General features: G+C 43.0%; 2 long non-coding RNA genes across 3 annotated transcripts; one reads left to right on the forward strand and one right to left on the reverse strand.

Annotated features, from left to right (window-relative positions):
• The first annotated feature begins 14,752 nt into the window (after positions 1–14,752).
• On the forward strand, positions 14,753–26,275 carry LOC139806813 (uncharacterized). Of its 2 annotated transcripts, XR_011730362.1 has the most exons (4): positions 14,753–14,942; positions 18,454–18,651; positions 20,614–20,736; positions 25,919–26,275. It is a non-coding gene; the product is annotated as an uncharacterized lncRNA (long non-coding RNA). The 2 variants fall into 2 exon arrangements; XR_011730361.1 differs by lacking the exon at positions 18,454–18,651.
• On the reverse strand, positions 20,271–27,989 carry LOC139806814 (uncharacterized). Its single transcript, XR_011730363.1, has 3 exons — positions 27,464–27,989; positions 22,968–23,092; positions 20,271–20,561 (listed from the first exon to the last, which is right to left on the reverse strand). It is a non-coding gene; the product is annotated as an uncharacterized lncRNA (long non-coding RNA).
• Positions 27,990–28,000: the final 11 nt, after the last annotated feature.

Consider the following 28,000-nt stretch of genomic DNA (forward strand, 5'->3'; position numbering starts at 1 on the left):
TTCAATCATTCCCTCCCCTTACTGTAACTACATTCAGGCTGCTATGAAAGAGCTAAAAAAAAAAAAAAAAAAAAAAAAAAAAGCAAAAAAAAAAGCTATCAACCCCAATCTCAACAGGAGATAAAGAAGCCAAGGCACAACTTACAACCATGAGATTCAGCAGTATGGCCACAACAGGACTAATTTCTCAAGTAAGATTATCTACATCAGTGTAACACAAACACCACCACCAAGTTTGATCTGATACTTTACAGCTGGCTCAACTGGGTTTAAGAGGCAACAAAAGGAGTGGGGCAAGGGGGGATCCATTACACTAAAATGGAAGTCAGACATCAGGATATGGATTGTACAATCTATAGATGGAAAAGGAGTAAAAAGGTCCCATCCAGATCAGTTCCCAATGTATGCAGACCAGCCATTTACTGGTATTTGGAGATATGACTAAAATGCATTAATGAAAGATAATTACCTCAGAACATCAGCATAGACAAAATGGTCTGTAGTGGGGGCAACAAGCAGAGTATTCTAAGAGCCAAGGGGAAAAAAAAAAATTCATCAGGGAACTGATAAGAAAAACCCAATAAGAAACTGAAGGTCTTTGACATGGAATATTCACCAGCATTTTTAAGGGGGGGTGGTGAAGAAAGTGCTATCACCAAGGAAAAAACCCAAACCCTCTTTTCCAGTAAATCGATGTATTTTGCTCTAATTTTATTAGGAATATAAAAGGAGCCTTTAGAAAAGTGCTTAGAGAGCAGAAAGAAAAAAAGAAGAGATAGGGAAGGCTAGCAGTGGAAACATTAGTCTGTCTGTATTAGGAATCCCATACTCACATTTTATTGTTACTGTCAGGATGCAAAAGGCAGCGCTTAAAACAAAATAATACATAATGTATTACAGGGGCATAAACATCAGCAGTCATTTTTATTTTAAAAAGAAAATGCAAAAAAAATGGAGATAGCTTGCAAGTGAGGGATCTAAGGCACAGCATTTATATCTGTGTCCACCAAGATAATCAAAAAGGTATTAGAGCAGCTGATGGAGCAGGGTACCACAAAGGACTCCTCAGCAGTTTACCACTGTGCTCATTACAAGGTGGCTGTGGAAGCTCATTCAAAGAAATCATGGGGTCAGGTTTTTAGGTTGGGTAGGAATTTGCTCCAACTCAGAAGGTGAGATAATATTTAGGAAGTTAACTTCATGCTTTTGAATTACTAGTAAAGAAAAAAGGGATCGTATATTTGTGCACATTTTAGAAGGAGAGAAAGAATAGGGTGAGGGAGAAAAGATAAAGAAATAAGAAGTTGCCTTCTGTTTTCCAGCCAGCCTTTTTTGACCATTATTTTTCTGTTGTGCTTGCCTTATCTGTGCTGACATCTACTTTTTCAGTCAGCTCTCTTAGTCTCTGCACAAAACACCTAAACCTCAGAGTCTAAATTGAGCATCTTTTGTCACTGCCATAATATAAATAAATAAGCTTTATAATAACTGCCTGGTAACACAAGTAAGTAATGCATGTGCCATGTGTCTTGCTTGATGGGACTACTGGGAGGTAGGAGGGGTCCTGCTGCAGAAAAAACACTCCCTGCCACAGACTCCACTTATCAAATTCCTTTTCCTGCATATTAGGTGTGTGAGTACAGCTTCCTTCAGGTATCTGTCTACTCTCAGGGCTTTATATCTCATAGACAGCTTCCAGCAGAGACTCTCCCATATTCAATGGGCTTCTTTCCTCCCTTAGCTACACTATGACTGCCCTGCTTTCCACCCCACAGCTTCACAGACAGGGAAGGCTTGGTCCTGCACCATGCAAACTGCACAGCCAGCCCCACCTGCCTTCTTCAGCTTCCTGGTTCCAACATTATCTGCTCACCAGGAAGAGGAGATTCCTTCTAAGTTTCTAGAGCCACACCTGCTTCTGAGAGCTGTCATGGGAGTCAGGAATGCAAAGAACACCATGAGAGCAACAGTGGAAAGTGCAGGTGAGATGGAATGAACCAGCACTGCAAAGGGAATGCTTGGGAAAATTAAGGGGATTTTAAATACAGAAAATAGTCCCTTTAAATATTTCATCTGACAGCTGGATGTAACACCCTGCAGAACAGCTGTATCCTCCTCTGTAAAAAAAAAACAAAAAAAAACCCAAAAGAAAAAACAACCAAACCCAAAAACCCCCAGCTTTTGCCTCTCATTTTCTCTGAGTCTCTAAAGGCCTCAGGGGGTACTTGGTTCCCCTCTTTCTCTATCTGGCTGTACTGCTTTGTCCATAGCATATGCACACAAACATGGCACAGCCACTATTTGCTGATGGGATGATGTCCAGAGGATGTGACTGCTGGTGGCCTGAATGGGTTGTCATTTGGAGGACAGAGAAAGAGGACAAGGGAGGAAGAGTGGCCAGAGGGTTGGGAAGAAGTGAACAAGAAATGAGATTGGCAGAAAGTAAATAAAAGACAAGCAAGTTCAGGAATTTAACCAGATTAGGGAAAACAGGAAGTAGGACTGCTATGACCTGTCTTTTTAACTGCCTGTCACAGTAAACCACAATGTGCACATCTGCCAGAGCTCTTCCCATTTAGTTTGCAAAAGTTAGTGGAGCAAATCATATCTACCACACAGCAAAACCAGGGATGCTGGAAAAAAGGAATCACACTTGCTCTATTTGCTCATTTCAAATGACCCGGAAAAGAAAGAGCTGCTCCAAGAGCCAGGAATTGCTGAGAAGTTTGGAAGTTCCTTATGGAGTTGATATGCATCAGAAACTGATGAATTAAGGAGTTCTACAGTTTTGGAGGACTTGCTTTTGAGTACTGGAGAGCAGCTAATATATAAAACTGGGCTTCACTCCTGGCTATGTTACTTGCTTCACTTCTCAGCATCTCAGCTTTATTTGGTCAAGCTGTTACCTCTCTTACAACAAGGACTCTGGAGATGGGCAGCATTAGTGAGAGTCAGCAGTGTGTTTCTCTCTTATACAAAAGCAGGTATGCAGAATTTGCAGATTTCAATTAGTCTTAGAGGATACTAGTTCCTAAAATGAAAATAATCACATGTGCACTGGAATCCTCTGCTTGGGAGAGAACTGTGGGTGGCAAATCCAAGGTATGCTCATGGAACAAGGTAAGCAGCCCTGGTGCTGGACTGCATTATGAGAAGCTGCTTCAGGTCAGGCCTGAATGGCACAGAGTTGAGCAGAGCACATTGTGCCCCTGTGAGGATAACCCCTCCAGTCTCTTTTCTCTCAGTAAAAATTACACTGTTTAAAGAAAAACAAAGAATAAAAAAGGAAATCCTGCAGAAGAAATCACAAATTACACAGCTTGTGAAAATTCTGCCCATAACCCATGGCCCAGAAGATAATCTTCCCCTCCCTCCCCTCATGCCAGCTTTGTGACATCTTGTGACATCTTTCCACTTCATAAATCTCTTCCCTGATTGACAGGCAGATCTGGGAAAGAGCCCTTGGGGGAAACAGTTCCTGAAAAGCCTGCGTACCAAGCCAGAGGCATCTCCTCATTGAGGTACAAAGCAAGTAAAGGCTTCACAGTCATTGCAACTGCACGAGGGTTCTTGGCACCATCTAGTGCCAAGAAAAGAGACTACGGAAATCATGCTGGGGAGGAGAAGCACTTGAAGACAGCCTGCAGAATCAGCTCGGGTAGTAGAGGCAGCTGTGCTAGCACAAGGAGGCCTAAGTAAATTCTTGCCACCTCTTTGTGAAGCAGATTCTTTCCTTCTAGTAAAGAATCTAGAGGAAAGATGTTAGATTATATAGGGAAGGCATTATGGAATCTTCTCCAAGGACATTTCCTGCTGTTCTTAGTGACACTTTGGTGCTACAAGAGGGCTCAAGCATCCCAATGGTGCACACTCCCCTTACCGTCCTGCAGACACCAGTGGGATGGGCAAAAATGGCTTCCAGAGCACATGCAGAAGTCTGGAACCTTCTGAGGAATCCTGAAACCCTGAGCTACAAATGAAGGTTCATTGAAGGAATATGGAAAAACAACATAAGGTAACATCAAGGCCACAGACTGTATGAAAATGGCAATGACAGAGGGTGTAACTGTCACTTTATGAGCAAAGGAAAATCATTCACAAGGTGCATTACTCATCCAGTTCCCTCCTCTCCTGTACAGCAGGAATAGTAAACAGTTGCCCAAGTTACACAAAACAATCAGCATTTAAAACAAAACAATGCTTCTCGTTTTTCAAGTTTTCCTGGAGCCACCTCCCTTCCCATCCAGACACATCATCTTCCATGGCTCCTGAACACTGCCATCACCACAAAGCACATGGAATTGCAGCCATACTGGGCCCTGGTACTGAACCTCCAAGAAAGTTCTCACCCAGAAGAGGCTTGTGATGTTGATAAATTTGGGCACGTGTGCTTTGGAAGACTACAAACATCACTCCTGCCTGCAGTCCTCAGAAAGCAAGTGAAGGAATCGATGAACTCGAGAGGAGTAATGTTCTCAAATCAACTCAGCTCTTCATCTTGCTAAGGGAAGCAAGCCAAGCACCATGCTGAAACCTTAACCACAGGACCCAGCCACTCTGTGGACACTAAAGATGCCAGGGCAGTTTCCCAAAAAGCAGGTGTTAGCCTTGGCATCCTTGGCCAATATTTACATTCCTCCTTGCTGTTACAAAGCAACCTTTCCATGGAGTTAAGAGCCAGATTCCCCAGGGGGATATAGGTGCCTAATTACAGCTCCATTGGGAATAAGATGTCTCTGTATCTCTGAACCTGGACTACAGTGCTTCGGGATCCCTCACAGGCAAATGGGTGTGGGAGAGTTTAAAGCCCATTTCTACCCTGTCTTGAAATTCATGTTATTGTTCATTCCATATAAAGCAGTTCTGAAAAGCTCCCAAGCCAAAACTCCCTGCTTGCACAACAGGGCAATGATTTACATTCACTTTGCTAGGGTGCCAGTGATACCTTGTGGTGCAAGGAAGCAGTAAGGATCCAGACCTTGTGACGATTCAATAGGAAATCAGTGCCATGGCAGTGGATCAGAGCACAGGTACAATCCTGTTACCTGGGATGTTCAACCCTGGAAGCGTGCAGCACAGTGCAACAGCATCCATTCAGCAGCCCTGTCTCCTTTAAAGACACGGACACATGCAGTTTTAAAGTGCTTTAAGCAGCTAATTAGGGTGTCTTCCCCTCCTCTATCCCACAAGATGATAATTGCATTATAAAAATGAATATGTAACTAAGCAGAAACCACAGGAATGGCAATGGCAGAAAAGGAGATGGAACCAGCAGCAGCCTCGCTCCACAGTCACAGGTGGAAGCCCTCACATTAGAGAGACTAGTGCTCCAGTGTGGTTTCTAGAGCTGTGGGGAGGAAAACCTCGAAAAAGCCCCACATCATTTAGAGTCATAAGAGTCAGCGAATGGTTTAGTGCTTAAACAATCGATGGCAGGAAGAGAGAAGATCTGTGAGAGCGTGTCCGCCTCTTGCTCTCCCTGCATACATCTCCCCAGAATGTCTACAGTCATCAGGGTAATTTAGAGAGGAAAGGAGAAAAAAAAAAAAAAAAAAAAAAAAGACAAACCTGGCTTGGCCTAACTGGGGCTATCACTGTAATTGTGGAAGGAAGTGAGAACATACCAGCAGGGCCCCGGGGAGTAAAGAGCAAAGCAAAGAGAATGGAGCCTGTATCTGTGGGACCCTGTGAAGCTGAAGATGTGTCAGAGAGCAGAACAGTGATGCCCGAGGGTGGAGCAGAGAAAAGGCAGTTGGAACCTCCTGAAACAGCAAATAGCAAAGGATCTGGGTTTGCAGCACAGCCTCACAGCTTGTGCACTCTTGGTTTCCCTCAGTAGCTAACACCATGAATAACCAGGTAACTGGGCATATTCTCGATGTATTTAAAGAAAGCTGTAAACAGCTGCAGGGATGATAAATGCATGCTTTCAGAGAGGAAAAGGGGACTCTTTTACCACCAGTTCTTCCCTACCCCCTGCGGTACCCAGGCAGCCTCTGTTCTGCCAGTCCATTCTTCCACATCCACTGCATTATTATGAACCCTCCAGCACACATAGCTAATTAGGGAAAATATCCTTTCTAGCAATTTAAATGATTTTGGCATTTTCAGGAGGGCACATGTAATATTCAAATTACTTCCACTCTGCGCTGCCTTGTCTTGCCTGGCTCATCTTCCCAGGTGAATTTGTAGTCTCTGAAATGTTCTAATTTCCCACACAAGCCATGTCAAATATAATTTTGGTGCAAAGTTGGTAATTATACGTAACATCAGTCTGATGTTAAAAACACTGAAAAATTTAGCAAGAAGAGACGAATGGAGAGACACAAGTCTGAGACCAAGGAACGAAAGGCGTGCGGCCCCCTTAGTATTTGCGCTCGTTAATTAATAATAGTATGTTTTCAGGAACTGAAAGGATGTGTTTCTGAACTGACTGGAATTCACTTATGTCCCAATTACATTGTCTCTGTGAAGAACTTCGGTCAGCACTTGCTGAAGAACCACAGCTAAACCAGAAGCAAAACGCAGGCTTCCCACTGAAGTCCATCCCAGTCGCAAGGATATGAAAAGGAGCAGAAATCTCGCCCTTGGGCTTTAAGGTGGAGATGAGATTGTCTCCTCTGCCACCCTCTTCTGCAAACCCCTCTGGAGGGAGTCAAACAGATTTGCATCAGTGAGTCACCAAGTATATAGATATGTATTAGAATAAGTGTAATTATAACTGCTGGCCCCAAAGTATCGAGGCAAACATTTTAAGAGTCTTGTTCCTTGGCTCCAAAGAGAAAAATTAACATGAAAAGTGAATTATCTGACTCCATCACGGAGCCCTCACCAAGGATGCCTGGCCTGCCTATTTCTAGGAGCATCCCAACTCAGTTTGCTTTTTGACATCATTATCCCAGCACGCTGGCTGCCTGTCAAAAGCAGCTGAGATGCCCTAAGTTAACACCTTCCACTAAAATCCATGGCTGCAATAACTGCTAGTAACCACAAAGCCATTTGCTCTGAAATGGTTGCTCCCAGTAATCTATTCATGGTGTAATGCATCACAGAAGGGAAAACCCAGGTATCTCATCATCACAGCAGTTTCTGGCTGATGTGAGAACTTGGACCACAGCTGGTAAGGAAGGCTGGCTGCATTTTGCTCCTGAAGGCTTTATGTCAATAGTCAAGAACCATAATAAAAGACCTGATCACACAGATTCAGTACAATCAAGCAAGGCTTTGACCCCAAAGGATGAAATGAAAGCCACTGAATAAAAGCTATTATTTCAGAGGAATGAGGGGTTTAAAACCAGTTGAAGTCTCAAATAAGCATGAAGCTCCTGGACACATGCAAACCTCATTTGTATCACGTATTAGCCACTGTGTTCTTGTGTACAGGGATTCAAGAGCTAGTCCTGAATTTCAGTCGTAGTGGTTAGCATGTCACACCCCTCTGCCTTTCTTCAACCCCACAGTAAGGAAGAGACCCTTGTTTTGGAGAATGGACACTCCCTGGCTTTGCAGCTCACTCCATCTGCTCCCTTAAAATCAGTTCCAACTTCTCATACCCTTTTTCACTCTTGCGAGTTTGTTCTGCTCATTTAACAGTGGCTGGCTGAGCATAAACAGAAAATCCATCATGCTCAGACCACACAGGCCAAAGAAAACCCAGAAATTTCACCACAGCTTTATGTGATGAGATTAAAAAAAATCTATGCAGCTCCAAGCAAACAATGAGCAGGGTAAGATTATGGATCCAGAAAGCATGACCCACAGTCTCAGTAAGAGCACTGCATGTGGGTACTTGTTGCAGAGAGAGAGGGCATGAGAGAAAGGGAAAGGCAGGAAGAGGTCTACAGAAGATCAAGGTATATACCCTGAACAAATATACATTGATGTTGTGTAGCCACGAATGTTAGTCCCTAGGTAAACACTACCACCATTGCTATTGAAGGTTACTGCATTTATAAATGTAGTAGCAAAACCAGACACAGAATTGGAAGGGAAAGCCTTTTTTTTTTTCCCTTCACCAGACCTGTTGGGATCTCATGTCCAAGCAACTATACCCTATACACTGCACCTATGTAGCTTCTAAGAATAGCAGGACCTCAACTCATATACCTGTCTTTGAGACAACCATTTCATAATTAACCCATTGCAACACAACACTAGGCAAAGAATCTCTAACCCTTACTCACTGGCTGGAACACACCAACAAGATGCATTTATGCACCATTTAGACAATCATGCATGTAAATACAACTAATATGCAGGATACATTACTTGCCTGTTCTTGAAAATCTGGTCTTGGCTCTTTGGGTTCTTTCACTGGATTCCCATCTCACTGTCCAGTTGCTCATTCTGCTCCAGACTTACTCCAGGTTGTAGTAGGCTACTCTAAATACACTCTCTGCTTACAACTTGCTGTCATCAAGAGGAGTTTTACTGAATATAGTGTGGCCATGACACAATGTTGATGTAGCACATCCAAGTCTTCTTCTTCAATTTCTGTGATTCTTATGCCTATAAACTCATTCCTCTTGGGACTTTTGGGACTGAGACAACAAAATGGGGACTTTCTGCCCTTTACACTTGGAAAAAAAAAAAACAAAAAAACAAAACAACCAAAACACTTTGATGCTAAACACTATGAAGGCACCACCAGCAGCAAAAAAAAAGGAGGAAGTTCTGCTCCATCACTGGAGAAGCTGCACCCTCAGCCTGCTTTATAAGGTACCCAGTTGGCAACACTGTCCCTCACACAGCTCTGTTACTGCTTGGGGTGGCCAGCTAACAAAACTCCACTGCAAACCTTGCTGAGTCCTGTCAACACTGCATCTCATCTGGGCTAATGTAAACCAGAAACTCACCCTCCATCCCCAGGAGGGGTCAGATATAGTTGTAAAGCTCGAGAGTGCTGACAGGGTCTCCAGCAACATCCTCCTGTTGTATCATTATGTTCATATTCACTGCATTTCTGGTACTGGACCAAGAGAAGGCCTCCATGACTCAGTGGTTCCTTGTGAAACACAATGATCTCCTGGAAGCTCTTCCTCACCCAGGGTAATTCACCAGCTCACTGTTTCATCTAAGGCAGCAGAAGGGAAGCAAACAGCTGGAGAAGGGATTTTGCCTTTCTGTTACAAATGCCCTGTGTCTGGCACAAAATAAAGGACACACTGATCACTGTCTTCAAGGCCTTTGAAAGAATTTAATGCTAACTGAAGTTAATTCTGGACTTCTTGTTTAGACAGAGAGGATGAAGGAAGAGACAGAGTAAGAGTGCCAGGGGAAAAACTGATTTCCCGTCATTTCATTTCATTATTACCAGAATCAAATAAGCAAAAAACTCACGCATCAGGCTTTTATAATTATGAGATCTGAAAATGAATGAATACATTGGATTACTCTGTGCTAACATGACTTCAGAGCCTTTACAGTGATAGGATTTCAGACTTCTTTTGGAGACTATTAATGTCAGAACTTGACTTTGACTCATGCAAGTGGAAAAAAAAAATCTCACCTAATCACAGGAGTTCACAGATGCATCTTAAAGCAAAGTGTCCACCCAGTTCAATTCTACTCTCATCACTGTCTCCTGAGGTTTGGAAATGAATTACCAGTAAGCAGGGGTCAGAATTAGACACAGAAGATCAGCCAGTGCTTTTGGTGTGGGTACTTAAAATGAACTTCACAGCACACCACCATAATTCTACGCTCTAATTTTCCCATTTCACCATCCAAACAGACTCAAATTATTTTATGAAGTAGGTTGCATGGAATTAGAGAGTACCTTTGGTCAACAATGCCTGATCATGAGAGGCTGTAGCCTGCAGATGTGGTTAACTCATGGAGTATGGCTGTGAAGGTCACAGATCAAAGTCCTGCTGTTGAAACAGATGATGAACCAGGTAAAATTTGGGATGCAGTAGTTTTGGCTATGCAGTAGAATGATCTCCTGTACTTTTTTTGTGGAAACCCAGCCGACCTGTTACCAGCACGATACAATCCAGCAGCATCTAATCAGCTGCTGCCACCCTCTGCCTCCCCCTACCCTCAACACTGGCGGATATGTCAAAGCAAAAACATCCTGGTATTTCTGATCTCCCTGGGGTCACATCTGGTTTGAGTCAGGCTTCTCATTTGGTTCCAATCCACTGATTTCCTGCTACTGTCCATGAAAAAGAGAGTGTGACTCTGTGGCTTCCCCTGGGTGTAATGGTCTAATCTGTACCTTGTTGTGCACTGTACAGGGGAGGGGGAATCAGTGCTACTTGGGAGCAGATTTTTTTTTTTTTCCCTTATAACTCCATCCTGCTCTTAGGCAAAGCACCTTTATTCTTGTTTGCAGCAGCAGCCCCAGATGCCCTGGTGCCCACTCTCTATCCTCCATATTCCTTTGGCCTCCTAATTGAATCCTTCCCTGGCTGGGACAGGCTTTCCTCATTATGATGAGCTGGATCCAATTCTACTCCCTCCTCTCCATTTCCCAGTCTTTCCTTGTGAACACAGGTCAGGATCCACAGAGCTTCTGTGGATGGATGACTGCACCAGTGCACTGTGCTTGCAGCTACTGTAGTGCTGCTCATGAGGTTAACAGAGCAGGAAAATACCAGACTGGTACCAGGTGGTAAAGGTATCCTCTCTACCAATATTATAGCAACATCCAGATGCAGTTTAATTCTTAGAAATAATACCTAGTTCTCTTAATCTATGGCCTTAAAAGTCAGTTGCAAAAAAAAAAAATTAAATAATAATAATAATTTTTAAAAATGTTTTGCAGCTGTTGAAATAGCCTAAGAGTTTTCACAAGAGCAGGAGCCCAGGAGCTGAATGGGTCTCTTACATCCTTATCCCATAGGATTCTCTGTATGAGGTCATGAATCATGTTGTACTCATGCTCTGAACAAGGCAGCTCAATGAAAACAGCAAATTATTTTTTTCACTCAGTCATCCACTGAAAAACTTCAGTATTAGGGAAAAGAATTCAAGTCTCCTTCCCTTATTTATCCTTTGGCCTCTTAATTGGAAGCAGATGACCTTGTGTCACACCATAAAATATTCATACAGAGACCCAAATTTTCTTTGGACACTCTCATCCTGGAAGTGGGAATAGTGTAGCAGTATCACACCTCAGATGACACTGCCATGAAGTTGTATTACTTCAGGCAGAGCATCACACTGTATGTTGATGTTGGTACTATAACTACACTCATTCAGAACTAGTTAGCTTAATATCACATGGACTGAATGAAGGCATGAAGGTTCAGCCATGCTTATGTCAAGGAAAGTAAACTCTGGTAAACTGAGGCACTGATATATTAGCTGTATTGGTACTGGCTTGATGTCAAGGCAAGGTCTCAAGAGCATTGGGAGAAGAACCTGTACTGCAAATTCCCCAAGTGTCACAGCTTTAACTACTAAACCACACTCTTCTACTGTACTAAGTAGGTCTGGATTTCATCAGAGCCTGGATATTATTTTTTAAAATAACCAACTCGTTAGAAAACACACACACACACCCCTCAAACACCCAGAATAAAACCTCCAATCTAAAGGCTTTTCAGCATCTTAGGGAACAAGAGATACTATTATTGTTACTAGAAAGGATCTAAAGGCAATAGTACAAGAAATGATCTATAGGGCACGAGTATGTTTGTTATGAAATAATTTGGATCCACAGAGGAACTCCATATGTGGCTTCCCCTCTGGTGACTAGAGGTTCCCACCTTGGCAGTGATCCTGGAGTCCCATGCCCACAGGCTCAGCAGCATGGAAGGGGAGGGTGGACGCTGGAGGAGTAATGGGATCATCAGCTGCCGAGGCTGCTGCTTGGCACGCCGACAATGTTTGTTTGCACCTCTTTGAAGATGAGAGATGAAAGTGGCGCCCACATGGGCTGCCTTTGATTAGCTTCTTATTTTTAACATTGCAGCTGCGATTATTTTTCTTTTTCTTGAAGCATTTCTTCCCCAGCACCAGAAACTCTGAGGTTCCCTTCTCTAGGGAGGTTCAACTTCAAGGAAACATAACAAAGAGAAGTGTGAATGTAAAGGAGACTGGACAACTCCAGGCCAGTGGGGACTTATGTCATTTTATTTTTAATTTTACTTCCATTTTTTCCCCTATCCCCCATCCTCAGTGGGTCTCGGAAAGAAAATACTTGTTTACTTCTTTTTTAATAGGGAAAATAAATGAGTCCTGGGATTGTACAGAGCTGTCATGAAGAGGGAAATGTCTAATGGTTCAATTCCCAGCTCTGTCACTGAACCACTCTGGGACTTGGGGAAAAGTCAGTTCGCCCATCTGTAAAATGGGATTTATAATGCGTTGCTTCTCAGGGGTATTGAAGGAGTACGAGTAGCATTGATGGAATGCTTCATGCACCTTGGAAAGAAGGGGCAATAGCCCTGTGAAGTGCTGTCCTTAATAGATACTTAGAGGAGTTTCCTTCACTGTGGTACTTATCTGACCACAGCAGCCGAGTGCCTCACAGCTACTGATGGATTTTTTTTTTTTTTTTCCTTCTATTACCTCTCTGCATCATAGGCTTGTTGCACAGGAAAGCAAGGCAAATGGCAAATTGAATGAAATGGACCCATTCACACAGATTATGTGGCAAAGCCAGGACTAATCTTTTCTTTTTCTAAATTTCTTCTAGTCATAGGAATTTTGTCATCAGAAGGCAAGAGGGAAAGCCACCTTCACTCCTTCATACATTGGTCACTCACACTGTGCATAAGGAGCAAGTGGTCTGAAAAGGAAGTCAGTGCTTGTTGTGTGTTAGACTACCATAATATTTTTAGTTTTGTTTCTTTCACCTGATACATTTCAGCCAAATATTTGGTCATATGTTGTTAACGGAGTCAACCACAGTGAATGCTCCAGATTTAACAGGATGATACAAGGAAAAAGGCTTAGCCTGCTGTCCCTTATTTCCAGGGCCCATTTACAGAAAGGTAAAGAGCTATACATGCAAGTGTATCAGAGGAAACTTATGGTATTTGTCACTTCCAAAACACAGCTTCACAAAGACCTGCTGCTAGTATCAGGCTCAAGTTTAACTTCCATCAGAGGGCCTTAAATGCCTGACAGAATCTGACAGCAACAATGTCAATTAACAAGATGGAAAAACCTGAAGTGGGGATAAGAGAAACAGACAAGGATAAATAACAATCTAGTTCTCTATACTTAAGCACATCAAAAGAAAACACACAACCACATATGTTTATTTGTTTTATCTATGGAGACATTAACCAGCCAAAGAGAAATGGAGACACGTGGGTTGAGTAAAAAACTGTAACAAACTTACAGAAATCCAACTAATTCTGAGAGCAAAACCTGTTTCCACAAAATAAAGTGCCTGCTAAATCCTCTAGAAGACACTTCATCCTTGGCACAATCAGTCAAAAAAACTTATACTAATCCAGTCAAAGCATGTAATTTAGCTAGGTTTCCTTGTTTTTTACATTTCAACTGCTACCAGGAAAAAAGGCAGCCAGGTTTTCCAACCCACCTCACCATCCAGTAATCTCAATGGCCAAACACCATCCTGCTCAACCCAGCTCCTCATGAAGTGATAAGCCAGTCTTATAGGCTCTTCTGAAGCATATTAGAAAGAGATATATTGTACAGAACAGCTTATAATATGTATTTACTTCAAATTCACCCCAGAGAAGCAACATACTCCGGCCCAACCTCCATCCAGTCACACAGGTTCCAGGACATTAAATGAAGCCCCCTGCCAAATTCACTGCAAGCCATCTGGCCATACCATTTAGCCACAGTAAAGACAAAATCTATACCTAGCTACAGCCAGAAATGTAGGCAACTGTTGAAAACCTATTTATACCACTCAAGAAGATCAATGGAGAGCCCAGGCCTGGAGGCCGCTGACCTTGGATTGACACAAAATTAAAGGAAAAAAATTAATAGTGGCAACTCCAGAGACCACAGCTCTTATTTAAGAGGATTCAGAAGCCAGCTTACCAATCAAGAAAAGGTGCTTAAGTGGGGATGCATTTTTTGGAAAGAGAGCAAACACTCACCTGTTGCTGGTGCAGGAGCTGAGGCACAGCTTCTTCCCCAGGACAGCCCAATGGCTGCCTGTGCCACACAGACAGGTCCTTCACAGCAGCCACACCTCACCAAAGCTGTCCCAGATGTCACCAGGTGTGGTGTGACACCAGGAGTGGTGTCTCCGGAAGAAGTTTTTCCTCAGGATGTCCCAGAGTGACACTGTGGTGAGCTTTCCACAGTCTGTTTCCAGAAGGTTCTCCCTCAGGTGCCTTTCACCTGAGAAAAGCTGAAGAGAACTTTGAGGAGGTGGCATAGGAGAGACAAAACAACTGTTGTCTGAAACGTCTGGAGGCCACACACTGGTAAGATGAATTTTCAGGCCCAGAATTATTCAGTTCTGCCTCAGCTCTTTCTTAACAGCCCCGGCCCAGCAACGATCCCTGAGAAGCCACGCAGAGGGTCTGCCAGTCACAAAATGGCAGCCAGAGGAAAAAAGGGTGCCTCATTCTTTACTTACTGAGTTACCGGCATGGCACCACACTGGTAAGTCCAGGTACTGCTGCAGAGACCACAGGACAGGCCACCCATAGCTGAAGGACACAGCTTAATGGTGCTGTGGCACCAGCAGCCACCTGAGGGACGGCAAAAAAAGGCGGGAAACAACGGCTGCCTCAGAGGCCCCCGGACGGCCCCTGCCCGGGCACCGGCCCTGCCTCAGTGAGGACGGAAAAAAAAAAAAAAAAAAAAAAAAAAAGACAAACCAAAAAAACAACACCTCTGTGGGGCAAACTCCGTCCATGCTGAGGCAAATACTGACACACGCGGCTTTTGAAGGCAATAAAAAAAGCCCCCACCCTGTCACTGCTGGCTCCAGTTTAAAGAAGATCGCTGAAAAGAGGATCTGCTGCACCTGCGTGGCTGGGAGGCTCTAGAGAAAGGTAAGAGATTTCTGAGGATGTTTCAAGGTTTGTTTATTTTTTTAAGTTAAAATGATAAAAAAATAGGTCCTGGAAACAGCAGGTTACAGGGGAAGCTTTGATGGAAGCTATACAGAGAAAGGTTTTATTTTTGAAAGGTTTTATTTTTGGAGTCTTGGTACAGTGCTGGACATGTTGTGCTGCTGCTGCCTGTAAGGCCTCTTTCTTTCACTTTAACTTAAGTGTTTTTAGGTAAGAGCATATTTATGGGTGTACAGAGCTGTGCACAGCTCTCTAATGTATCCATGTGGGCCATGGGGATGCACATCATAACAATAATGGCCATGCTCTGACCTTTAATTTTGCTCAGGGACTTTTTTCTTTTTTTTTTCCCTATTAACATTGTTTTTATAATTTTATGCACTGGGTGAGAGAGACAGGAAGCTGATCCCCAACCTGGGACCAGTAGCTCCCATTAGATGTCCAACACTAACTCCTCTTGCCGTGGAGCTGGCTGCCACATTGTGGCCTGCTCCCCCAAACATCACATCTGGCTGATGTAAAACACACATGTTTTGACTGAAGCTTTTTCTTTAAAATGCCAACATTAAAGGAAGGTTTGCTTTGTAAAACTGAAACTGTAAAACTCTTCTGAAACCCAATCTGGGGGATTAAAAGAACCACATGAAAAGGGATAAATATGACCTGGACATTTACTTCCTGTGCAGAAGTTCGCAGAACATGTGCCTCCCAGCCTGTCAGTGTGAAACAAGACCTCCTGCTCTTATTTTCAGAAGGATTTAAAAAAAAAAAAAAAAAAAAAAAAGCAAGAAAAGAAGAGAAGGAAGACAGGAAATTTTGCAAACTGACAACTCTCTTCTGTCTCGTGGCTAATGGCAGAGACATTGGTTTCTTTACAGTGGCACCTCATACACCTTAAAACCAAAAAGACACAACTGGTAATAAGAAATTCAGTATTAACAGGCAAACTGAATGGTAAAATTTGGCTTGATCCCTTTTTAACTGGGAGTCGGTGGCAGAATTCCTTTGGATTTCACAGGGAATAAGAATAGACCTAAAGATAAAATGGACCAAGTCCAAGGATTCACTGATGATGTACAGAAGAAACACATGGTTAGACAAATAGATCTTCAGTTAGTCAGAAAATGGCTCACTTTCAAACAAACTAATGCAAGATGTTTATATCATTATTGTCCATTTCAAGTATTAAAACTTGGGTTCCAAAAAGCAACTTACTTAAATATTATGAGACTTGAAAGGAAAAAGATATAATTATGGATTCTCTGTATTAGTTTCCTAGGTTTTGAATCTTTAGGATGATATAACATTTTTTTCTGATTTTCTTTACTAGAAGTGAACTTCTAGAAGCTTGATTTTTTTAAAACCAAAATTGACATTGTGATTTATTATAGTATGATTTCAGAAGATGAGACTTTGGAAAAAAAAGAACATGTAAGTGTGGGCAATACATTAAAGCCAGTATTGTTCTCAAAATACCTTTCTGATTTCAGGTCCTCTCAGGAGCTGCAGAGGACAAAATGCAATATAATGCAACGTTTCCTATTGCCATTTGGTTTTGGCAAAAAAAGCAGCCAGTTACACACTATTTGGGATTGTATTTTTCCTTCCCCCTCCCCCCATGAATGATGCTGTTAAATGACACAATTACATAAATTGCCCAACAGTCATAATTTGGAGAAACACAACTGAAATATGTAGGGAGCATACTGAAGATAAAGACAGATTTCCAACAGAAAACACAGGACTCTGCACATGAAATGTTGTGGGGCACCTTCTTGCACCACTGGTTTGTAACTGCTGCAATAGCTGACTCTGGATGTACAAGCAGCATCCAGCTTGAAACTGAGTTTGAAATTTTTTGTCCCATTGTTGTCTGAGGTTTTTTTTGTCATTTGTTTGGTTGGGTTTTGATTTTAGAGTAACTGAGTCTGGATTGCTGTTGGTATTCTAGGGTAATGGTCCATGTCCCCTGTGTGAGGTGTAGACACTCAATAACCCCACACCAAAGTACATTTTTTCCAAATACTCTCATAACTGAGTTTATCTTTGAGAATGAAAGTTTAGCTATTCTACTTGAAGCTGTGGTTTTTAATTCCCATTGAAACCTTTCACAACCACTGCTCTTGTACAGAGCTGGTAAAAAACCCAAAAAAACAAACCAAAAACCCAAACCCACCTTTTTTCCTTCTGCTTAGTCCTGGCCAAATTAAAAAAAAACAAAAAAAAAAACCACCCCACTTTCATAGTTTCAAGCCAGAGTCAAGGAAAAAAAGAAAAAAAGGGGTGTTTCAAAGTCATCGTGCAATGGAGAAAGACCAGTTCCCAAGTCCTTTCCAAATCCAAAGTGGACAATTCCTCAGTCATTTCCAAGCCAGAAAGAGGCCATTTTATGAGCCAGAAAGCATCCATTTTCTGCAGCAGTCCTGAGCCAGAGAGGCTACTGTCTGAGTCAGTTCCAGGGGGGGAATGTTTGGCACTTTTCCAAGCTTGGGAGTGTTGCTATCACAGCAATTGTTTGGTGATGCCATCCCAATAAAGCTTCATTATGGTGTTCCTCTTTCTATAAACTTCAGTGCCCTCCAGTGTCCCCAGCAATCACTTATCTAATATTAGGATATTAAAAAATATGGAAAGATTTTAAAGAGACTTATTAAAATGCAATTAGCAGCATGTAAGACTTAAGCAGTGAGATTATTTAAAAAAACGACTTGATTGTGTGGAATGCCACGCACCTTACAGAGATAATAAAGCTGCCAATCAAGTCCATTTTCAAATTAGGAAATTTTCATTCTTTTTTTACAGCCCCCTAAGTGAATATTAAAACTGATTATTAACCTTGGAGTGTAGCAGCAGCCCCTAAGCCTGCAAGCTCTTGAAGGGAGGTTTCATAACTGTTGGTAGCCTGGGCTTCCTTCCCCATTAGGACTTAGAGCTCTGTGCTTATTTAAAGGGATAGTGATCCCCCTTTGAGTAAGAAATCTGAAAAGCCTGGCTCAGTCTCTTGTTTAGAAAGGGGCAAAGCTCCAGGTCTTGACATTGCAACTTGAGAGGCCAAACCAAACTGCCTGTAATGACCCTGCCTCGATATTACACAGCAGAGTTTGCCATCAATAAACTGCAGGTAAGGCTGCCCCCTGATGTCCAGTCTGGGAAGCTCAGCAAATCCTTCACCTCCCTAACACATAACCTTGGCGTTGTCCAAATGAAAATGTGTAGAATAAACGAATCTTTACACATACCTTTTTCATACCCGGGTTATTGTGCATGGATTCTCTGTGTCTATTATTATTATTCTCGGTTTATGTTATTACTTCCCTTGCTAAATGTAAAACCATGTCACTTACCTTGCCTTCTTTTCATTTATTTTTCATCCTACTGAGTGTGACACATCCTGCTGTTTGACTTTGCTGGCATTTTTATTTCATCTATAAAAAGGTTCTTTCTCTGAGAAATTAAGTCACATTACCCTGACAGGTTACTCCTTTTGCAGCTCTTTACTCTGCTGTCAAAGTGGATTTATTGATGCTTCCTGGATTTCTCTCCCCAAGCTTGCAAACTGGAAATGACGAATGCTCTGGAAGGCAGCAAGCTAATTCTTGACTAGAATGCTTTATTTTAGGATAAATACAAAGATTGAAAGGGAGTTGCTTCAGAGGGGATAGGCACTGATTCTGGCTCCAAAGCAAGGGTGAGTTTCAGCATGTGATTAACATTTAAGTATATGCTTAAATTTCCCTTTGCTGATCTCTTCAGGACCATGCACAGGCCTGAAGGTATTTCCTTAGGGATTTTGCTATATTGGTGCCAGGCTACTTAGCAGGGATGAGTGTCCAGACAGTATCTAAACAGGGAGAATGTCTTTTAAGTGCCAAACTATCTAGAGGACAGAAGTTGTTTTACTGGCACATGTGTCTCATGTCTACAGCTCCCTCTGGAACCTAGCTATGGCACCTGGATTTACTTAAGATAGCATGGAAGCTATCTACACATCTTTTCAAAGTAAATAATCTGCCAGGGTTGGATAATGGGGGTTAGGAGGATGACAAATTGGGTTAATAAAATGTCAGCAAGAGCCAGGTTTTAAGTCTGGAATGAGTCACAAGTGAAACAAGTTTAGTGGCCAGGGATCACCCTTCATCTTGAGTTGGTTATTTGTCTACATCACTGACTAAGCACAGTGAGCCAGTGTAGCTCAGCTGAACTGACAGCCCAGTGTCAGCAATGTTGTTGGGGTCTAGGAGGAGGCAAAATGTCACTGGCTCTTCAGAATCATGCCACAGTTAATGAGAATCACTGAAGGAACAGTAACCAGAGAGATGGCATTAGCCTTCCCAGGTCTCTGGGCTGAAAAGAAGCCCCTCCTGCACACCAAATGTCTTGTGCTGCTATTGGGGTTTGTGAATATTGGTGCTATTTTAGGAGTCCAAAGGCAAGAAGGGAAAGAGGCACTCACTCAGTATTGAGGTACACCAGTGAAGACATAGGGAGATGGGGGGATGCATTCCACAGATGGATTAATAGAACTGTATATAAGAATTCTGGAAATAACTATTGGTTGTTGGGTTTTTGTTGGTGTTTTGGTGTGGGGTTTGGTGTTTTTTTCCCATAAACAACTATTCACTGCTAATCGAATTTTATGACTGGAACCACACTGGCAATGACAAAGAGAGTTAAGGAGATGTAATGGACATATAATCTTTGGGTTTGTGAGATATTAAGTGTATGGTAATGTCAGCACAGTAAATAACTCAGTTATTAACATATTCTAAAATTAGATCAAGTGAAAACAGCATTCACAAATACTGAGACAATTCCTGGCAGAGAAGAGAGATTACTGAAAAGGTTTGAGTAAGTGCTATGAATGGGGTGATTGCCAGGCTGGAAAGCAAACTTCTAAAAGCATGAAGACTTTGTCCCAGAAGCTGCCTTGCATTCCTTGATTAGGATCAGCTTCAAGAAGAGTCTCATCGTGGGTGCTGGCAGAGCCAGACATGAAAAGAACAAGCTTTACCCAGTGCCAAATCTGCCAGCTGCAGCTTTGACAGTAGGAACTGCCCTGCAAGTCTGTACTCCCAAAACCCATAGCACAGAATTACCCAAGTGTTAAAGCAGCAGGAAGTCTGATCTGCAGCAATTCAAACACATAGACACCAACTGGAAAAATAACCTTGCCTTATTTGTAGCATCTTGTTGAACAAGTTTTGATCCAAATGTTCCTAAACGTGGAAGAAGTGAATCTCTAGATGAACACAGAGTTTGCTTCTTTGCTCTTCTCCAGTGCTAAAAACAAAAATGGAAAATCTGAAATAGAAATCTGTATTTTTCTTTATTGTTGTAAAAGGGGAGAAGGAAGAACAGCTGAAGCAATGCTTCACTAGAAAAGCACAGTTCCAAATCCTGGGACATTGCCACCCCTTCTGAGCTTTCCTACCCCAACCTGTGTGCTGCAGAATCTGTCTGTCTGTCTGTCTGTCTGTCCCCTCCAGACTCCCCTGGCTGCATCACAGCAGTCCCCTCCAGGTGTCAGCCTTGCACTTCGCAGGAGATTTTCTTCCCTGAGCCACATCTGGAGTGAAGTGCAGGGTTCAGTGGAGATTCCTGACAAGAGATCATGAGATATCTTAAAACACATTTCTGAATTTCATTTCAGGAAAAATGCTGAAATGCCACAGTCCCACCAGGCCTTCATCACAACTGTAAAACCAGTGGTGCTGTGTAAGGGAGGGGATCTAAATGGGTCCATTAGCTTTCTACAGGATCTGCCAAGAGAACTGTGAGTATCTGCCAGCCCAAAAACAGTCCAGAAGCCAGGACTTTCACTTAAGTTTTCTTTTTTTAGAATGTAATTGACATGACTGTCCTTTCTTTGGACTTAATTCCTATCTACTTCACAAGATACTAAAAGCTTCTGCTCCCCTCTGCACTTTTGCACATAAATCAGAACTACACTGACATTTTCTCAATTGGATCTCATCATGCTAGAGCCACTGGAAGCTGGAATGAAGGCAAGCACATGCAGGCCCTCCACTACAACTGCTCTGACTGCAGGATTAAGATTGCTGGCAGTGCTGTTGGTTGGTTTAGGAGCAGCAGTGTGGGAAAGCCAGCAAACACATAAATGGGCACTGTCAGATGCTCTTGTAGCCATAGGATTGGGCAGGTAGTCTGGATGTCAGAAGTGAGGTTCCCCTCAGGATGTTGCTGTAGTTTATTGAATTGCCACCAAGCTTTAGGCAGGTCAAATTTGGGATAATACATCCCAATATATTTAAGAAGACCTTAAAAGCACATGCATGAGGACTAATGCATGCAGTGGTAAGAACAGTGAAATTCCTTAACAGAGTGGGAAGGGAGTTGTGTCAAGACTAAGATAAGTGGTGTGGAGGGGGGAGGAAGTTTGCAAAAATACAAGGTTTGGTTTAGACTTAACTGCCTTTCAATTCCATGTGCAGTCTTAGCAGAGTTTGTTGACCTATTAGGTGTTGAGACAACACCTGTGGATGAGAGACTTGGGCTGAGTTCAGGTGTTTCATTCTTGTAGCAGGGCACTGAATTGGGCAGCAACAATTTTTAGCAACTGCTGAGCTGGGAAAGCTTTAGATACAGGCTACTGGTGGATCCAAAGCTCTGTATCCCATTAACTACCATAAAACAACCAGCAAACTTGAAAATGAGTGCAGTTTTCCTCAAGGTCTTTCAAAGATTCTGAGTGTTTCAAGACTTTTACAGCTGCTTGGAGAAAGTCTGTCACACAAGCACAATTCTGGGTGTCAGGTGTCACCAGGTTTTTTACCATGGACATTCAGAATGACCTTGGGGAACCTTCCAGTACCTCAGTTTTCCAAACGGTGCCTACCACATTAAGTGGCCAGAGTTGGATTAATAGCATTATATATGTAAGGGCACTAAAAAGACATGAAAAAAATCAGAAAGATAAAAGTCCATCACCTCTGGCAGTTTCAACTGCACGAAAAGTCCATTTGGTCACATCTGGGTGATCAGTAGCTCTCACCACTGTCATCAAGAATGACTTTCTGTTCTCTGAGCATTAGTTCTCCCATTTCCACAGCTGTCAACTATTCCTCATGTAAAGGTCTTGCTCCTCTTTCCAAATTACCTGTATTAAGGCAAATTATGTGTTCTCTTCCTTTCCCTGTTAAAAGTCATTTACATGAAGAATCACAGAAGTGAGATTATACATACTGGGTAAGGGAATGCAGAAATAGAGCTAAGAGTGGGAATTTGGGTGGGCCTCAATTTATGGGGAACAGCCAAAGAACAAATGTCTGATGTCATAGTAAATCATTTATATTGCAAATGATTTAAAATAATGAAAACCCATATGCATTAAATTTTGCCCTACACATCCATTTGACATATTTTAAGTAGACAAAAGATAGATTTTACATAAATCTTCAGTAAATGTACTTTGAAAAAATATTGCCAGGCAGTAAAACCTAACCATTTAAAAAACAGTCTTTGTCTTATACTTGAGCTTCTGCTTCAATGTGCATCATTTAAAACCAGCAAAAAAACTGCCCCATACTGTCTGCCCCCTCTTTGAAAGAAAGAAAGAAATAAAAAAACAACAAAGAAGGAAAATGAGACAAAACAGCTGTTGAACAGATCCTGCCAAAGTTGTCCTTCACACTATTCCAGCTCTTACAGGAACAGTTGCTGTATCTTACCCAAGCTACCTGTGGCTTTGCTTTTGAAGGAGTCTGCTTCAAACCTCAAGTGTAAATACTAAAGTTTGCAATCAGAATTTAGGATTTGCCTCACACTGGCACTTGGAATTTTTCAGACTTGAAGCCAGCTCTTTAGCACAGTTCTCAACTTGTGGAATTTGTATTTTGGTTTATGACAACCTGGCCATAATTTTCTATGCTGGGATTTACTACACAATCCTGCCCCCCCAAAAAAATAAATAAAAGGTTTCTGAATCTCAGCTCCAGATTGCAAGAGGCAAGAAATTCTTTTGGAAACTGCCTGGCACATCCTCACCAGGAACTTAGCTCTGGGAACAGACTAGATACTTCTGAGAATCACAGGCAGAAATTCTTCCCAGGCTCTGCTGTGGATGGTCCAGAAAGGCAAGGGAGGTGACTTGCAGATGGTTTGATGTGACTCTGCCAAAGAAAACAGAATAAAGTTAATTTTGCATTCTCTGTGTACAAGATGCAAACATTTGACAGTTCCCACAGTTACCAATGAAACAAAATGGTGGAGAGGTCAGATACTTCACAGTTTTGCTTTAAACCTTGGTTCACAATTCAGAAACAAAGGTAGCAGCCAGCACCCTATTGCCAGCAGTTATGGAGCTCCAAGGGGCTTCTTTCACCACTGTTGAGTTTCCAATTACTACACAACATTTTCAGCTCCTAACAGAGCTCCCACCCTCTTGTATGATGGATCTGGGTTTGTTGAGCAACAGCCAGGACCCCCCCACACCTGGGCCCAGCTGTTGCCTCTTCTGGCCCCAGAAACTCCCATCTGGTAGTAAAACAAGTAGCAGCAGTGACTCTGTGTGATGTGTCAGTGAGGGAAATATAGCCAAAAGTGTTTTTTAAAACAGCAACTAGGGCTGAAAGGATCCAGACTGATGGGCACGGAGCCCTTCTGGGTCTTTACATGAGCCAAAGATGTAAAAAACCTCATTGTGTTTGCTGAGAGATTAAAAAACACCTCACATGTTTTAAGCAGTTTTGGAAGAGTTAAGTAAATAAGGACGTGAAGCAAAAGAAGGATGGAAACTCTGCTCCTTTAAAGGAACACAACTAAACCATCACAGGTGGATTAAAAATGAGGTAATTGAAATCATGGCTTTATAGAATCATGGGAAAATTTCCTGAAATATTTCAGGCACTATAATGAAGTCTTAGGTGCTGCTTCAACTAAGGGGATTAGGAGTGTTAGTGTGAGAACCATGGACTAAGTGATCTTTCCAGGTACTTTACATGGCTGGAGGCTTCTTATTCTAAAGGGGAGCCTTTAGGAGTTGCTTCTAGGTATTAGTAAATGTTTATGTTGATAATTTGCTTGTGTATGGAAAGCTCTATTGATGGTAGATATTTCTGGGGAGGGGAAGGTGTAATTATTATGAATATCCCTGTGGTTGCAGTGAAAGCTCCTTCAAAGAAAAAGGGGAAAAAAACAAGTATATTAAAACTCTACTATCATTGTGTGGAATGGATTTTCAGCTGTAGCTAGAAATACCATTGAAGTCATTTCCTTCAAGGGAATGGCACCTCCATTTCTGTGATGATAGCATCTGTGTAATCAGAGGATCAAATAGCTTTAAATTACAAAGAGAAATGTGTCCTGCTCCTTTGGGCAACTGCATTCAGGGTGGGCTTTATTTGGTGTGCAGGGTAAAGAAGGTTGTGCTTAGGTATGGAAGAGCAGGGTAAGCTGAGGGAAAGGATGCACACTACTAAAGGGCACAGTCCTAAGGATACAGGAATAACATGCTTTTGGATGGTTTTGGTTCATTTGTTTTTGCTAAATGTATTTGTAATGAGAATCAAAACTAAGGGTCTCATGTTTCTATTTGCTGAGACTTTTCTGCAGAGAACACTCGTGTCATGTCGAGATGGGAAACTGTGTTCATCCTCATTACACTCAGAATAAAGCAAGAGAAATTTGATGGTGAAAACCAATAAGACTTCCCCTGAGGTAGGGCTTACTAACTGGCAAAATCAGCCTGGTTTCTGGCTACTCTGACATGCCATCACTCATTAAATTCTTCTGCTTTTTACTGCTGTATGATTAGAAACAGGCCCAAGCACCCCATGTTTTTCAGTACCCGCAGTTGTGTGGGGTTTTTTATCATGAGGTTATATTTAGATGCCCATTGATGTTGCTTTCTACCCCGAGTGCTTCTGGGAGGGTGAACAGCTGATCATTACTCTGAGTTTGCTTGTACCCATGAGCACACTTAACCCAGAGCAGCAAATAGTTATTGTATTGCATTTTGTTTTGTGCCTGTGGGCACACTTAAGTCAATATACATGATGGCTAGCACCACAGTATTGCAGTTGTCTGCACCCATGGGCACTCCAAACTGCCAGTGTGAGGGAACTGGTGAATTAACTAGCTCTATGCCCACTGGGGTAGTTACTTCAAGAGCAATACTAGTGTTAATTGCTTAACTTAAATCTAATAATAATAATAATGCAAAGGAACTGAAGGAAAAAGCATCAAGAAGCCCAGTTCTTCCAGAAAATGCATGGTAATATTTGGTTAATTGGGGGCTTGTTTGCTGCCAAAACTGGGGAAGGAGCTCTTGGGGCAGAAGTCTCTGTTGTGAGTAATACCCCTTGTCTTAGGTCTTACAGACAAGCTGCACCCAGCATCTCTCCAAGCTTTTACCTGCATGAAATCCAGTTCAGGGTTGATGCTTACTCTGCTCATTAGTGAAATTACCAGCAGATGCTTTGTTAGATAGAGGTCACTCTGGCTGAATGCCATGACAACCTCTTCAAGTACCCTTGATTGCTAAACTAGAGCTTTTTAGACTCCAAATGGTGCAGGAGGTAATGTTGACACACTGCAATTACTGCTCAGTCCTCCCAGCGTGTTCAAACAATGCTGACTGCCTCTGTGCTGACTTGGCAGCACCAGAACTGGGTTTGGGATGTACTTGTGGAAGACTAGAAAATGTAGGAATTTCAGATGAACGCCTCCTTGGAGCATTAGCTTATCTCTCAGCCTGTGTCTAGTCAGGTCCTCTCAGAACTCTGTTGAAAAATGGTAATTAAATGATAAGGCTGAGTCTAAAGTTACACGGGTATAATGGGGTAGGTTTCAGTGGTGCTAGGAGACCATTTTTGAAATTGAAGAAATCTTTTAAGTGGGAGTCTTAAACACTCAGCAGAATACATTAATGCAAAGGACTGGATTAGCTTTTCCTAGCAGTGGAGTCAGTTTTCCTTCTTTTTTTAATTTCTTTTTAGGAGACTGGTGAAAGGAAGATCATCCTAGATGGGCACTGGGAACACTGCACATGTGGACTGGATGAGGGTCCAGAGGAACAGATGAGGAGAAGGGAGGGGGAAGAAGGTAGTAGAATTATTTTCCTCATAGTAGTGTGGTACAAGTCCACTGGCTGAGGTACAGAGCTAAGTGCACTCTTCTCTGTGACAAAGGCAGAACTTCACAACTCTGCTAATGACAACAACCCTGTGTGGCTGCCTGTTCATATCTATCTGGTAATGAAAACTGATTGTGTTACAGATGTCTCTGGTGTGACTTGCAGCTAATGGGATTGATGGACCAGATAAGCTTCTTATTAAAGTATCGGAATAAAGTAACTTGGAGATGTGGAATGGCAATTATCCAGATACAAAATGACTGATAAAACAGCTACTAATTTAAAGCATTACCACTACAAAAATTTTTTTAAGTGTTTATCTATAGAGTTATGCTACTAAAAGCAGACCATTAACCTCATAAAAGGCACCAGACCAGGTGGAAAATACCCTGTTTCTGCCACCACTGTTTTTGTGCTCTGGGTGGTTCTTTGCAGACAGGTTTTTGTAAGTTGTGTGAGCAGAGGCTCAGTGCAGTAGCCTGGTCAGCTGTCCCTCCTGTGACTGCAGTATACAAAAATGTAGGCAGATTGGGTATTTTGGGTATTTTCCTAAGAGTCAGAGAAGTGGCAGCAAGAACATCAGTCTCTCAGCCATAATGGCTTTGGTGTTCATAAGTTTATAATGCTCTACAGATTTAACCATTGTCTTTTCACTAAGGTGAGACTGGAGCTAGAGAGGATTAAGCCATGTTATAGCACTTGCTAGGTATTAAATGTCAGAGCTAGAACTACTGGCTTTTTGTAACTTCTAGCAACCCTACAAAAATGTTTTATGCAAGGTCAGGGCAGTGAATGGAGAGGCAAAAAAACCCCTCCAAACATCTGGAAGCATTAATCAGTTCCCAGGGACAAACCAGTTGTTGGGGAAAGGGATGAGGATGTCAGACTAAAACACTAAATATGATATGGAGAACCGAGCTGCTGTGAAACTGTCTGCATTAGTCAGCCTGGTTAATCCAGTTCTTCCCAAAATCCTCGGGGAATGCCTGCAGGAGAAGTGCAGATGGAGGCAAATCAGATCAGCCCTTCCTAGGAGGGGCAGTGCTGCCATTCAAGTGGCAACACGCCTCAGCCAGCATCACCCAGGAGTGTCCTTTGCCAAGAGGGTTTGTCTGATGCTACAGAAAGCCCTGAACCCTGGCACTGCCAGGCAGCTGCTGAATGCAGCACTCACTGCAGTATCTGAGCATCTCTGACATTATCATCGTGTGCTAGGAAAACTGCATCTTAAAAATGCGTGTCCTGGCTCCTCCTGCCAGACCCAGAGCTTTCCTACCCCTGAGATCATTCATGGCTGGGTCCTCCTTGGGGATGGAGACCCCTCACCTGCGCTCCATACACTGCACATGGGGCAGGCTCCGCACCAGTGTCGGGGGCTGGTGACACTTTTTGTGTGTTTGGTTCTCACCTAAAAGCTTTTTCTGACTTTTTTTGAGTGTGCTCATTCCTGCCTTACGGTGGCGGGGATAGGAGGGAGGCTCGGGCTGCTGCTGCACACCGGGCTGTCCCCGTCCCCCTGTGATTCCCGATCAGAGGATTCCCGGGGCCGCTCGTCCCGGGAGCTGCCCCGGGAGGCGTTGGGCTCCCAGGGCGGGGCCGGGAGCGGTTCCTGTCCGTGAGACACTCCCGGGGGGGGAGAAGCCGCCGGTGCGGCCCTGAGCTCCCTCACAACCGCCTTTACCGTGACCGACGGAAGAAAAGCGGGAGGGAAAGCGGGTCCTTGCACCGCCATTCCCCACGCCAGCCCGGGGAGACCCGCCCGGGCCTGGGCCGCTCCGTACGACGCGGATTCCTCGGGGCCGGGCGGGCCGGGCCGCGGTGCGAGGCTCTGCCGTGACCACCGCCATTTACCGGGAACAGCCACCCCTCATCCCGGCCTTACGAGAGACCCCGTCCCGGTCCCTCCGTACGCCTGCGCGGCAGGAGAGACCCCGGCCCGATCGGG

The sequence above is a fragment of the Heliangelus exortis genome, chromosome 23 (genome assembly GCF_036169615.1).
Source record: "Heliangelus exortis chromosome 23, bHelExo1.hap1, whole genome shotgun sequence".
Classification (NCBI taxonomy): domain Eukaryota; kingdom Metazoa; phylum Chordata; class Aves; order Apodiformes; family Trochilidae; genus Heliangelus; species Heliangelus exortis.